The following is a 13433-nucleotide window of genomic DNA, read 5'->3' on the forward strand; positions in this document are numbered from 1 at the left end:
CAATCAACCAACCAATCAATCAATCAATCAATCAATCAATCAATCAATCAAATAATGTTTGCATGCTGTGATTGTGAGCACTCTGAATCTAGCAATCCAAGTTCAAGTCTTGGTGGAACTTCCAATTTGTAGTCATTTACATGGAACAAAAATTTGAAAATTCCAATTCAGTACTTTGTGTACAGCCCTATGAGTGTGTAAGCCCTGCCTCCACTACTTTTGTCAATTTCGTAAAATGAGCCTTAGTTAGTGCATTGTGCTCAGAAAAATTATGCTCCTCGTTTGTTCATTGCCAGGGTTCTATGGTGTAATGGTGAGCACTCTGGACTCTGAATCCAGTGATCTGAGTTCAAGTCTCAGTGGGACCTCAAATGATTTGTCATTTAGCTGGGAATAATTTGCAGATGGCAGCAGCTTGTGTGCTGCCCCATGAATTCGTATGCTTCCCTACACAGTGTGTAAGATGGCGACGCGTGCACACGCTGCGGCCTCTCTCTGTCCCGAACGGTGTTTTGTTTTGTCGTTTAATGTGGGTTTGTCCGCCAGTTTTGTGTGTTCGTCTCGTCGTACCGGGTTGTGCTTCAAGTGCGGCGGGCTGGTTCTGCTCGACATCGGCGAAAGCGAGTTTGTGGCGATCTGCACTTTGAAGCGGGGACATTAAAGGCGCTCGGTCTGCGCCGTCCTGGAGCGTCGCCGGACTCGCCTGCTATTCTTCCCCCGGTTTGGGCGTCCGGGCCTGGCTGCGGCCACCCCAGCTCGACCGGCCGTGCCTTCCATTCTTCTGGCGGACGTTCGATCGCTGGACATCAACATGATGCTGAGTTCTGCGGACCGGACAGTGCGTAGCTGCTGTGCGTCTGGAGCGGATGGCGCGCTATCGGGCGGACCGGGCCATTGTACGAGGGGGGAACATCGCGTGGAGGTGGACTGTGCGTCTACATCCGTTGAAGAATGGTGCCGGGACTTGTTGTGGGATGCCAGCACTGCTCGCCACTGGCGAAGTTTGTGATCTCCGAGCTGTTGGGGTCCTGAACTCTCTCCCCGTTGTTTTACTTGTGTGTTAATCGTGTGCTGTGTCTCGTCACCGTGGGATAGGGGGAACGGTATTTCGGTTTCTTGTGTGTCCTAGCATGAAGGAATTGACAATAAGCTGACTCTGACTCTGACTCTGACTACACTGAGGGTTCCATGAGCGCTCTAGACTCTGAATCCATTGATCTCAGTTCTCGTCTCTGTTGGACCTCAAATCTTTAGTCATATACAATCATATGCAAAAGTTTGGGCACCCTAATCAATTTCAAGATTTTCTTTATAAATCCTTGGCTGTTCGGATCAGCAATTTCAGTTAAATATATCATATAGCAGACAGACACAGTGATATTTGAGAAGTGAAATGAAGTTTATAGGAGTTACAGATTTGTCAAGAAGAATGGACCATTATACCTTCAACCAGAATCCACACTCTCATTGGAAGCTATAGGAAGTGTTTAGAGCAGTGGTTCTTAACCTTGTTGGAGGTACCGAATCCCACCAGTTCCATATGCGCAATCACCGAACCCCTCGTTAGTGAAAAAAAATATATATATTTTTTCAAATTCAAGACATAGATGTTTTTTACTGGCACACAAAATGAGCCGTGCATGAACATCACCTTGTTCAAAGAATAAAACCAACACAATGCATGAGTTCACAAGAAATGACATACCAGCAAATCAGTGTGACGTCTGCTTTTGCCTTTGCGAGACCAGTTCAGATATGCGGATATATAAATCAGGTGTGTTCGGACCTCTGCAGTGGAGGCTCTGCCAAACCCCTGAAACCCACTCACCGACCCCCCCAGGGTTCGACCGAACCCAGGTTAAGAACCACTGGTCTAGAGGCTGTTATTTCTGCAAAAGGAGGATCTACTAATTTATGTACCTGCCTACTTTTGTTGAAATAATAATTGCACACTGTCAGCAAATCCAATAAACTTAATTTCACTTCTCAAATATCACTGCCGCCATCCACCGTGTACGGATTCGGGCTCGCGCCCAAGATTAAATTGGGCTAATTGATCAACAGCAATGTTTTAAAGAAGGGCTCGTCTGGGAGTTGAACCCAGGACCTCCCACACCCAAAGCGAGAATCATACCCCTAGACCAACGAGCCACAACGAGCACTGGCAGACCGTGTTACATTCCGTGTAACGTTGGCCTGTCAAACGCTCCACACAATGATAGACAACAGTGTTTGCAAGAAGAGCTCGTCCGGGAGCTAAACCGGGGCAATCATGCACCCTAAGCAAGAATCATGCAAGAATCATTCCCCTGTACCAAAGAGCCCCATAGTAGACCAGCTGACCCCGTTACATTCCGTTGGTAGCCCATGTGACATGGACCTGAAGACTGAATGTCAGTGATTAATGGAATAAATGTAATCTGGTTGGCCTAAGGCTCCTATCCCTAACTTCAAGCCCTAACGCTAACTCTAAAACCCTAACAATAACCAAACTCTAATAATTAACCCCTAACCTGCTAACTCGCTAACGGTAACCCCCTCACCTTTAACCCTAACCTCGAATGCTCCCCCTGAAGGTAGTGCCCTCTAAACCTGAAGGCAGGCATATATGAACCAGACCAGCAGATGCTCCATTTCAGTACTGTTTTAGAAAAGTTTACAGATGGTTAAAATCCACATAATAGTTATGCGCGCATGTGTACTGTGAGTGTTCCCCTTTCTGCCTCCTCCTTTCCTTTCTCCTGCTAAGCAGTCCATCTTGCCCCAACACAGGGCATGTTCCTCGTTAGTATCGTGGATAGTATCTCTGCTTGTCGCGTGAAAGGCTGGGGTTCGGTTTTCAACCCAAGTGTGTTAACCTATGTTTGCAGCAGAGTTATTATATAGCTGCATTGGTTGTGCGTGCATCTGAAACTTAAGTGAGTGACCTGTAAGTTTTCAAATGAACTCAACTTTTATCTGTAGCCGCCTTCTACTGAATCAGTGGTCCCCAACCTTTTTAGCGCCACGGACCGGTACATGTCAGAAATATTTTCGTGGACCGGCCTTTATATGAATAAATAATACATTTATATACTATGTGCCTTCTTATTTTTACTTTGTGTATTGTTTACTTGAATGTTTTGTTTGTCTGTGGACCAATTGGGTGTAATATGTCTCGTCTCCACCGTGGGATAGTAGGAAACGCAGTTTCGATCTCTTTGTATGTCTTGACATGTGAAGAAATTGACAATAAAGGAGACTTTGACTTTGACTTTGATAATGCGTTACAGTAGTCCAGGCGCGACATAATAAACGCATGTATAATAGTTTCCGCATCACCGGTCGAGAGAATCGGACGAATCTTACCAATATTACAGAGGTGAAAAAGCGCAATTTTAGTTATGTTCTTAATGTGCTTTTGAAAGGAGAGCGTTTGGTCAAATATTACCCCGATATTAGATACAGTATCGCTCTGTGATAGTACAGTTATCCATAGTTATAGTGGTTTCCTTAAATAAGTGGTGATAACAAGCTGGACCAATTATCAACATCTCAGTTTTATCTGGGATAAGACGAAGGAAATTGAGAGACATCCATTGCTTGATCTCCGCAAGGCACGCCTCAAGATTACAACAGTCCCGCGGATTTGTCATCGATAACGGCATATATAATTGAGTGTCATCCGCGTAACATTGAAAACTAATGTTATATTTACGTATTATGTCCCCAAGCGGAATCATATACATATTAAATAGAATTGGTCCGAGTACCGATCCCTGCGGGACACCACAAGTAACGTTATAGAGCTCAGAGGTCGCATTACCATGGACTACTCGTTTTGCGATGAATGTGAGATTTGAAACCGGCCTATATCGGCTTATAATCAATAAGCTGCTGCGCTACTACTTTTTCTACTACTACTTTCTACTACTTGAAAGTCTGCACTGAGCAGCTGGCGCCCACCTTTGCACGGATCTTCAACCGTTCTCTGGAGCTGTGTGAGGTGCCCTCGTGCTTCAAGAGCTCCACCATTGTTCCAGTGGCCAAGAAGCCCGCCATCACAGGTTTGAATGACTATAGACCTGTCGCACTGACATCTGTGGTCATGAATCTTTCGAGAGGTTAGTGCTGAACCACCTGAAGGAGGTCACGGGCCCCCTGCTTGACCCCCTCCAGTTTGCCTACCGGGCAAACAGGTCGGTGGATGATGCGGTCAACATGGGACTGCACTACATCCTGCACCACCTGGACACCCCAGGAACGTACGCCAGGATCCTGTTCGTGGACTTCAGCTCGGCGTTCAACACCATCGCTCCTGACATCATCCAACAGAAGCTCATTCAGCTTGCGGTGCCTGCCTCCACCTGTCAGTGGATCACCAGCTTCCTGACCAACAGGAGACAGCGTGTGAGGCTGGGGGGCATCACATCTGACACCCGGACCACCAATACTGGAGCCCCTCAGGTGTGCGTCCTCTCCCCACTGCTCTGCTCTCTCTACACCAACGATTTCTCCTCAGGTGACTCTCCTGTGAGCTCCTGAAGTATGCAGACGACACCACTCTCATCGGACTCATCCAGGATGGTGATGAGACTGCGTACAGACAGGAGGTGGAGCGGCGGGTCCATTGGTGCAGCCAAAACCACCTGAGCTGAACACCGCTCAAGACCGTGGAGATGACAGTGGACTTCAGGCGTGACCCTTCACCACTTTTACCCCTCACTATCCGCAGTAATACTATTCCTCCAGAGACAACCTTCAAGTTCCTGGGAACCACAATCTCTCGGGACCTGAAATGGACCGGCCACATAGACTCTGTCCGGAAGAAGCCCAGCAGAGGCTGTACTTCCTGAGACAGCTCAAGAATTTCAACCTGCCGCGAGAGCTTCTGAAGACTTCTACACTGCCATCATCCAGTCTGTCCTCTGCACCTCCATCAATGTCTGGTTTAGATCGGCCTCCAAACAAGCAAGCACAGACTGCAACGGAACAATCAGGACTGCAGAAAAGATAATTGGAATCAACCTCCCATCTATCCGACTTGTACCTGTCCAGGACCAGGAAACGTGCAAGGAGCATCTCTAAAGACACCTTCTCACCCCAGGTTTGCAGTCCTGTTTGAACTACTCCCCTCCGGACGGCGTTAATAGAGCTCGTACGCCAAAACCAGCAGACACAGAGGACAGCTTCTTCCCCCAGGCTGTGTGCTCTGATGAACTCACACCACTCTTAGAGTCTCAGAGTCATTACTGTGCAATGACATCCTGCTCTCCACACCTTTTTGAATTTGTCTACACTGTTTGTACTATGTGTCCTCTCTGCATCCATTGCAGCCTGGTCATCCTGGATAAGGGACCTTCCCATCTGTGGTCTCTTCTCAAGGTTTCTCATTTGCCCTAGTTGGAGTTTTGAGTTTTTCCTTGCCCTTTTGGGAGTTTGAGATCAGGGGATGTTTGAGAATATTTGCCATTTTTCACATGTCCTGAGTGTTGTTAGTCACCTAAATGTTGAACAGAGGGTGTGATTTACCAAAGTCAAATTCCTTGTTTGGCACGCTCAAACATGGCGAATAAAAAACTCTTGAATCTTGAATCTTTCAAGAAGTTTTGCTATGAATGGGAGGTTTGAAACTGGCCTATAATTACTGAGACAGTCCGGGTCAAGATTTGGTCGCTTAAGTAACGGTTTAATGATAGCGGTTTTAAAGGCTGTTGGCACTATCCCAGAGGAGACAGACAGATTGATTATATTTAAGACGGACGGTCCTAAAATTTGAAATAATTCTTTAAATAGTTTGGCTGGAAGCAGGTCGAGTGAACATGTCGTTTGTTTAGCCACACTAACCAATTGCGTAAGCCTTTCAAGGGACACACTTTTAAAATTTGATAGGGTTATTGCATGTTCGTCAGCGCCGGTAATGGGCGGTCTCGACTGAGCGATTGGAACTGTCATCTTGATCTCATCCCTAATGGATTCAATCTTTCAAGCGAAACATTTCATGAACCCGTCGGGTGAGTGAAGTGAGCTATCGGAGAGTCGGATGGCACCGCGTCAGCTTTGCCACTGTATCAAATAAGTATTTAGGATTGTTTTTATTGAGATGAATAATTTGCCAGAATAATTAGTTTTTGCTAAAATAAGCGCATCTTTATATTCAGGAGGCTGTCGCGCCATGCCTGAATGGAAAACCTCAAGTTGTTCAACGCCATTTTCGTTCATGCTTTCTACATAATTGCTTAAGCGTCCGTGTTTCACCTGTGATCTGTGTAGTAGGCTTCTACGGCGAGTTTTCAGACGTAGTGGCGCTAGATTCGATGGCATTTAACAATGTCGCCTTGAATTCATTTGTAAGATTATCAATAGAGCCGATATATGCTTGAAATATATAATTGGAGCCACCGTGTATCACTATATCCGAGTGGCTAGTGTTGTTGGACCTACGCTGTTGACGAGACCTATTGGAGCTACGCCCTTAGATTAGCTTCTATGTCGGGTGCTCTGCCTCCAGGGATACACAATACCGTGGCTGGATTTTAAGTGTGATGTTTTTCGGGTAATGGAGTCAACTATGACCAAGGTGCGAGAGCCAGTAGGCCGAGATGGCTTGGGACGGCTATGCGTCTTAACTGGCTCATCGCGGTTAGCAAGCCGCTTGGGGGTAATGCTAACTGGGCGAGCAGGCTGACGACAGTCCGCATCTGGGGTCCGCCACATCTACTGTTATCACACTATTCCTGCTCCAGCTGGCGGACACGTCCCTCTAGCAGGGACAACCTCTCTAGAGAAGGGTGCAGTTGGTGCACAAAGCCGTACAAACCTCTTGATCCGCAGCCATACTTACGTGTCCGATGATCGACGGTAGACAAACAGCCACGAAGCCTCCGCTGAGAGCCAAACAGTGACGTGATTGAAATGGCAGGAATTGAGGTCCGCGACTTTCAACAATAGTAAACTCCCAAAGTGGAGTAAAAAGCGAGGAAAAACTAGAAAAGCATTGAAGGAATAGGGTCAAAAGACACAAAACCCGCCTAGCCACAATAACAGATACGCTGATATAAGATAATAACAGAGGTTGCTACAACTTCACGATTCAATATGTATTTCTGTGCACTGCAAAATAAATGTCTTTTGATATGTTGCCTAAATAGCTTAATGACCCTTAAGGAACTGTGTAATGCATGCCTGATGTCTTTTCTCTAAATCATGGACACGGCCAGAGTCGTCTTGACCGTTCAGTACTTGATTATATCTTGTGTTTTGACTAAACGTCATATATCGCCTAGATGTGAGACGCCAGCTTTTCGATTACTACTGAACGCTCTGCACAGAGGGAAATGTTTTGCCTCACAAAGAAAAGATATGGTGGGAGCATGATTAAACTAAGAATATAATGATGTGAGCAAAGACATGGAGTATCAAAAGAACTAACTTTGCATAGTCAGGGAACAGTAATAGATTAATGATGTGACAGTCAAAAGCTCACATAAATTCGTACAAATGACAAAATTGAAAGAATGTGGTCCGACAGTATATGTGCAAGGATGGAGGAGAATGTTTACAGGAAGGTCACTTGGAGATAAAAACCAGCTGGTGCCAGAGGGAGACAGCCAAGGACTCGGCCAAAGATGATCACCAAGGCCGAAAGACGGGATGGAAGACAACAGCCCCCACACACACACCGAATCTTCCATAACCAGCACCCACTCCCATGGAATCAAACTCTACTGCGAACTCGCCCCACCCCAACGACTCATCACCCATCAAACTCGCCCCACACCAACTGAATATAAGCTGACCAAAGAACCTTGAACGTTCCTTTTCTGAATGGAGACTTTCTGCTCATTGAAGGGTCCAGCGCTGTATTGTACTTTCCTGAAAACAGAGCTTTCTTAACAAGAATTATGATTGAACTCAACCAACCTGTGTAAGTCTAATTTCTGCTTCCAGTGTCTTTTGCATTTTCCTAAATCTGAAGAAATTAAACGAGCACGCAGTGAGTGAATTGGATAACAGGTGATTGGCAATGGCTTTTGCCGTGAGGCGCAGATAGCGCGCTCCCTAAATTGTGGACCAAATCCAACAGCATATAGAAATGTAGGAATGTAAGATCGTCTCTCTAGTGACGCTGCGGCGCTCTACGTGGCAAACCGGAAGTATGATACAAAGTGAGCGTTAAAAGATGTAAAATAACACAAAGTAATAGAGAGCGAGTCACCGGGTGGCCATCTTACGATGTAATGATATCACCAATGCATCTATATAAATAACTCTGCTGCAAACACTGGTTAACCACCAATCACATCGTGAAGTTTGCAGCGACACAACGGTGGGGGCCTCATCAGTGACAACCGCGACCTAGGACTACAGAGAGGAGGTGGAGCAGTTGGTGGGCTGGTGCAGAGACAATAGTCTGATCCTGAATGTGGAGAAGACGAAGGAGATCATCGTCGACTTCAGGAAGAACCAGCCTCACCACGCTCATTGATCATCAACAGCTCAGCTGTTGGAGGTGGTCAGCAGCACTAAATTCTTGGGGGTCCACATCACAGACGACCTCACCTGGACTGTGAACACCACGACACTGGTCAAGAGGGCACAGAAAGCGCTTGACTTCCCTGCAGAGGATGAGGAGAGCCCACCTGCCCCCACCCATCATGAGGACGTTCTACCGAAGCACCATAGAGAGCATTCTGCCAAGCTGTCTCTCGGTGTGGTGTGGAGGTTGCAGCACCTCCGATTGGAAGAACGTGAGGAGAGTGGTGAGGACAGCAGAGAGGATCATCGGGGCTCCTCTTCCCTCCATTCAGGACTTGTCATCCCAGCGCTGCGTGTCCCGAGCCCGTAATATTATCAGTGATCCATCACACCCTCACCATGGACTGTTCTCCCTGCTGCCCTCTGGGAAGAGGTTTCGCAGCATCCGCTGCAGGTCCACCAGGTTCTGCAATAGTTTTTTCCCTGCTGTCGTCAGACTGTTGAACATTCAACTTAGCATTCCTCTGCACACTTTGCAAATACTGTTTTGTTTCCTGCACTGTTTACATACTTTATCACTGCTGCACTTTATACTTATCTTATTTCATATTTTTATATAGAATGTCACTTTTTATTCAGCCGCAATATCACCACATTGTTGGAAGCCGTAATGCAACGTAATTTCGTTTGGTGTGCACCCAGTGGTTTACAAAATGACAATAAAGTTTGTCTAAGTCTAAGTTAACGCACATGGATTGAAAACCTGCTTAAATGCTATTTCGCACAAAGAAGTGAACCCCCACGTCGTGGAATCGAACCCCGGTCTTCCGCGTGACAGGCGGAGATACTTCCACTATACTAACGAGGACTGTGCGCTGTAGGGGGCAAATTGCTACTTGGCGGGAGAAGGAATGGGAGGAGGGGGAGGGTGGGGGGCGAGAACGCTCACGGAACACATGCGCGCATAACTATTATGTGGATTCTGTAAAGGTTTCTAAAACACTTCTGAAATGGGGCAATCTGCTGGTACAGACAGACAGACAGACAGACAGACAGACAGACAGACAGACAGACAGAACTTTATTGTCATTTTGTCAACACTAGGTGTGTACAAAACGAAATTTCGTTGCATACGGCTTTCAGCAATGTGGAGGTATTTCGGCTGGTTAAAAAAAAAGTGACATTCTATATAAAAATATGAAATAAGATAATTATAAAGTACAAAGTGCAGCAGTGATAAAGTATGTGAACAGTGCAGGAGACAAAAGCAGTATTTACAAGTGTGCAGAGGAATGCTACGTTTGAATGTTCAACAGTCTGACGACAGCAGGGAAAAAACTATTGCAGAACCTGGTGGACCTGCAGCGGATGCTGCGAAACCTCTTCCCAGAGGGCAGCAGGGAGAACAGTCCATGGTGGGACGGTTCGCATATGCCTGCCTTCAAGTTTAGAGAGCACTACCTTTAGTGGGAGCATTAGAGATTAAAGGTGAGGGGGTTATGGTAGGCGGGTTAGCAGGTTAAGGTTTAATTATTAGGGTTTGTTAATTGTTAGTGTTTTAGGGTTAGCGTTAGGGCTTGAAGTTGGGGAATTGGGAGCCTTAGGCCAACCAGATTCCATTTATTCCATAAATCACTGACATTTAGTCTTCAGGGCTTCCAATCGGAATGTAACGGGGTCAGCTGGTCTACTATGGGGCTCATTGGTGCAGGGGAATGATTCTTGCCTAGGGTTCTTTGATTACCCGGGTTAAACTCCCGGACGAGCTCTTCTTTGAAACACTGTTGTCCGTCGTTGTGTGGACTGTTTGACAGGCCAATGTTACACAGAATGTAACATGGTCTGCGAGCTTTCTTTGAGGCTCGTTGGTCTAGTGAATCTTGCTTTGGGTGTGAGTGTCCAACTCCCAGATGATCCCTTCGTTAAAACATTGCTGTTGATCAACTAGCCCCATTTCATCTGAGGTGCATGTCACATGGGCTGTCAATTGAAACGAAACGGGTTGAATTAATTTACCTTGGGTCTCTTAAATCTGTTGTTTTGATTCTCATCACTTGCCGTCATGTGTCATCCATTCGCCACTCACCCTACAAGACTGTATCGACTGTAAACTTGTGTGGAAAACTGTCATTGTCCAAAGGAAGGCTGTTTAGCAACAGTGACCAGCAGACAAATTCAACAAGGTAATTTGATTAAACCATAATCTGGATTCGAATCGAACACAACCATTAACCACTACACGATCATGGCCTGTCTCGTTCCTTGCTCTGAACGGACAGCCAAAACGATTCCTAACACTTACTAATCAAGTCCTAACCAATTCCTGTGTGTGTATGGGGGGGGGGGGCAAAGGAACCAATCAGATGGCCCGAATCCATGCATGGCCGATGACGGCAGTGATCAACACAGTGATATTTGAGAAGTGAAATGAAGTTTATAGGATTTGCAGACAGTGTGCAATCTTTATTTAAACAAAAGTAGGCAGGTGCATACATTTGGAAACCCCAACAGAAAAATGACATCAATATTTAGTAGATCCTCCTTTTGAAGAAATAACAACCTCTAAACCAGTGGTTCTTAACCTGGGTTCGGTCAAACTCTAGGGGTTCGGTGAGTCGGTCTCAGGGGTTCAGCAGAGCCTCTACTGCGGAGGTCCGAACACACGTGATTTATAAATTCGTGATAACGCATATCTGAACTGGTCTCGCAAAGGCAACAGCAGAAGTCCTACTGATTTGCTGGTATGTCATTTGTCGTGAATTCATGCATTGTGTTGGTTTTATTCTTTCAACAAGGTGGTGTTCATGCACTTCTGCATGAGTTCCGCTCTATTCTTCTGGCCCAACTCTTTCGGCGCAGCTGTTAGGTAGATATGATGACCATGGAAAGTTCTTTGCGAATTATCAATCTTTGCCTTTCATGTTCATCGGGACTACACTTTTAATAGGTACCTACACTGGGCCGCCTTCCTGCAAGGAGGCGACTCTGCCTAGCCTGTGTGATAACGTGTGACCTTGTAGTCTTAACTGAGAGCGACTTCTGCATATGTGCAAAGGGTGTCATAGAGAAGAGAAAGCTAATAAAGCAAGAGAAGGGTTACAGCGATATAACGGCATAGCTCAAGCTACCTAGCTAATCACATGTGCCAAAGAGGCCTATTCTAACAAACCGTTGGTGAGAATGGGTATACAGGGAAGCCTGTAAGCAAGTCCGTCACTCGTATACTCCATCGCTTCTCGGCCTTTTGGCTAAAATCAAGTGTAGTATCTGTTCTTGGGTTTGGGGGATTAAGAGAGCTGACCATAGAAGAGAGAATTTTAACCATAAAAGTGGTGATTTTACCCTTGCTTTTACTAATCAGTTCTGTTTTCATCCCAACAATGAAGGTGCTTTTAGAGTTGGACCGAGCCATTTTTTACGTCATCTGGAAATCCAAGTTGGAGAGACTGAAGAGGGACACCATGAAGAAAAACAAAAAAAAAGGGAGGAAAAGGAGTGCCGGACTTAAAGCTCTTGCAGATATGTTGCCCTGCACCTGCGAAGCGCGCTCGTTACACCAAATGCACCGAAAAGCCAAGCAATGACACGATTCTGGATGGGCTCATACCTCCGGAAACTAAAGCTAATAACCACCGACCAAAGAATTCCTGTGTCTTTTAACCTGCCACCTTCTTATTCCTTAATCAAGAAGTTTTTGAAGAACTTTAAATTAGAACAAGAAAATAGGCGCCTGAACATTGGAGTTCACCACGGTGACCGAGAGACAACCCTAACCCTCCGCCTTCGGGTGGGGGGATGGGTCCTGACTGTTGTTTGTGTCTATGCACCAAACGGCAGCTCAGAGTACCCACCCTTTTTGGAGTCCTTGGAAGAAGTGCTGGAGAGCGCTCTGTCTGGGGACTCTATCGTTTTACTGGGTGACTTCAATGCTCACGTGGGCAATGACAGTGAGACCTGGAAGAGCGTGATTGGGAGGAACAGCCCCCAGATCTGAACCCGAGCAGTTTTCTATTATTGGACTTCTGTTCTTGACACAGATTGTCAATAATGAACATCATGTTCAAACATAAGGGTGTCCATGTGTGCACTCTGTAACAGGACACCCTAGGCCACAGTTCAATGATCGACTTTGTAGTCATGTCATCGGATTTGCGGCCGCATGTTTTGGACAGGGGCGGAGCTGTCAACTGATCACCACCTGGTGGTGGGTTGGCTCCGACGGTGGGGGAAGATGCCGGTCCGACCTGGCAGGCCCAAACGTATTGTGAGGGTCTGCTGGAAACGTCTGGGAGAATCCCCTGTCAGGAAGAGCTTCAACTCCCACCTCCGGCAGAGCTTTTCCCACGTTCCGGAGGAGGCGGGGGACATTGAGTCCGAGTGGACCATGTTCCGTGCCTCCATTGTTGAGGCAGCCGACCGGAGCTGTGGCCGTAAGGTGGTTGGTGCCTGTCGTGGCGGCAATCCCCGAACCCGCTGGTGGACACCGGTGTTAAGGCATGCTGTCAAGCTGAAGAAGGAGTCCTATCGGGCCATTTTGGCCTGCGGGACCCCGGAGGCAGCTGGCAGGTACCGGATGGCCAAGCGGTACGCGGCTTCGGCGGTAGCTGAGGCAAAAACCCGGGTGTGGGAGGAGTTTGGCGAGGCCATGGAGAACGACTTCCGGACGGCTTCGAGGAAATTCTGGTCCACCATCCGGCGTCTCAGGAGGGGGAAGCAGTGCACCGTCAACACTGTTTACAGTGGGGATGGCGTGCTGCTGACCTCGGCTCGGGACGTCGTGAGTCGGTGGGGAGAGTACTTCGAAGACCTCCTCAATTCCACCGACACGCCTTCCATTGTGGAAGCAGGGCCTGGAGACTCTGAGGTGGACTCTCCAAACTCTGGGGTCGAACTCACTGAGGTAATTAAAAAACTCCTCGGGGGCAAGGCCCCAGGGGTAGATGAGATCCGCCCAGAGTTTTTAAAGGCTCTGGATG

The 13433-nt window shown here is 47.0% G+C and overlaps 2 non-coding genes and 1 pseudogene across 2 annotated transcripts; 2 read left to right on the forward strand and 1 right to left on the reverse strand.

The window, feature by feature from the left end:
* The first annotated feature begins 296 nt into the window (after nucleotides 1-296).
* trnaq-cug lies at nucleotides 297-368 on the forward strand. Its single transcript has one exon. It is a non-coding gene; the product is annotated as a tRNA-Gln (tRNA).
* A 1711-nt stretch (nucleotides 369-2079) lies between these two features.
* On the reverse strand, nucleotides 2080-2151 carry trnap-ugg. Its single transcript has one exon. It is a non-coding gene; the product is annotated as a tRNA-Pro (tRNA).
* A 9534-nt stretch (nucleotides 2152-11685) lies between these two features.
* On the forward strand, nucleotides 11686-11835 carry LOC119118867 (annotated as a pseudogene).
* The last annotated feature ends 1598 nt before the right edge of the window (nucleotides 11836-13433 follow it).

This window comes from Syngnathus acus, unplaced genomic scaffold (assembly GCF_901709675.1).
Source record: "Syngnathus acus unplaced genomic scaffold, fSynAcu1.2, whole genome shotgun sequence".
Taxonomy (NCBI): Eukaryota; Metazoa; Chordata; class Actinopteri; order Syngnathiformes; family Syngnathidae; genus Syngnathus; species Syngnathus acus.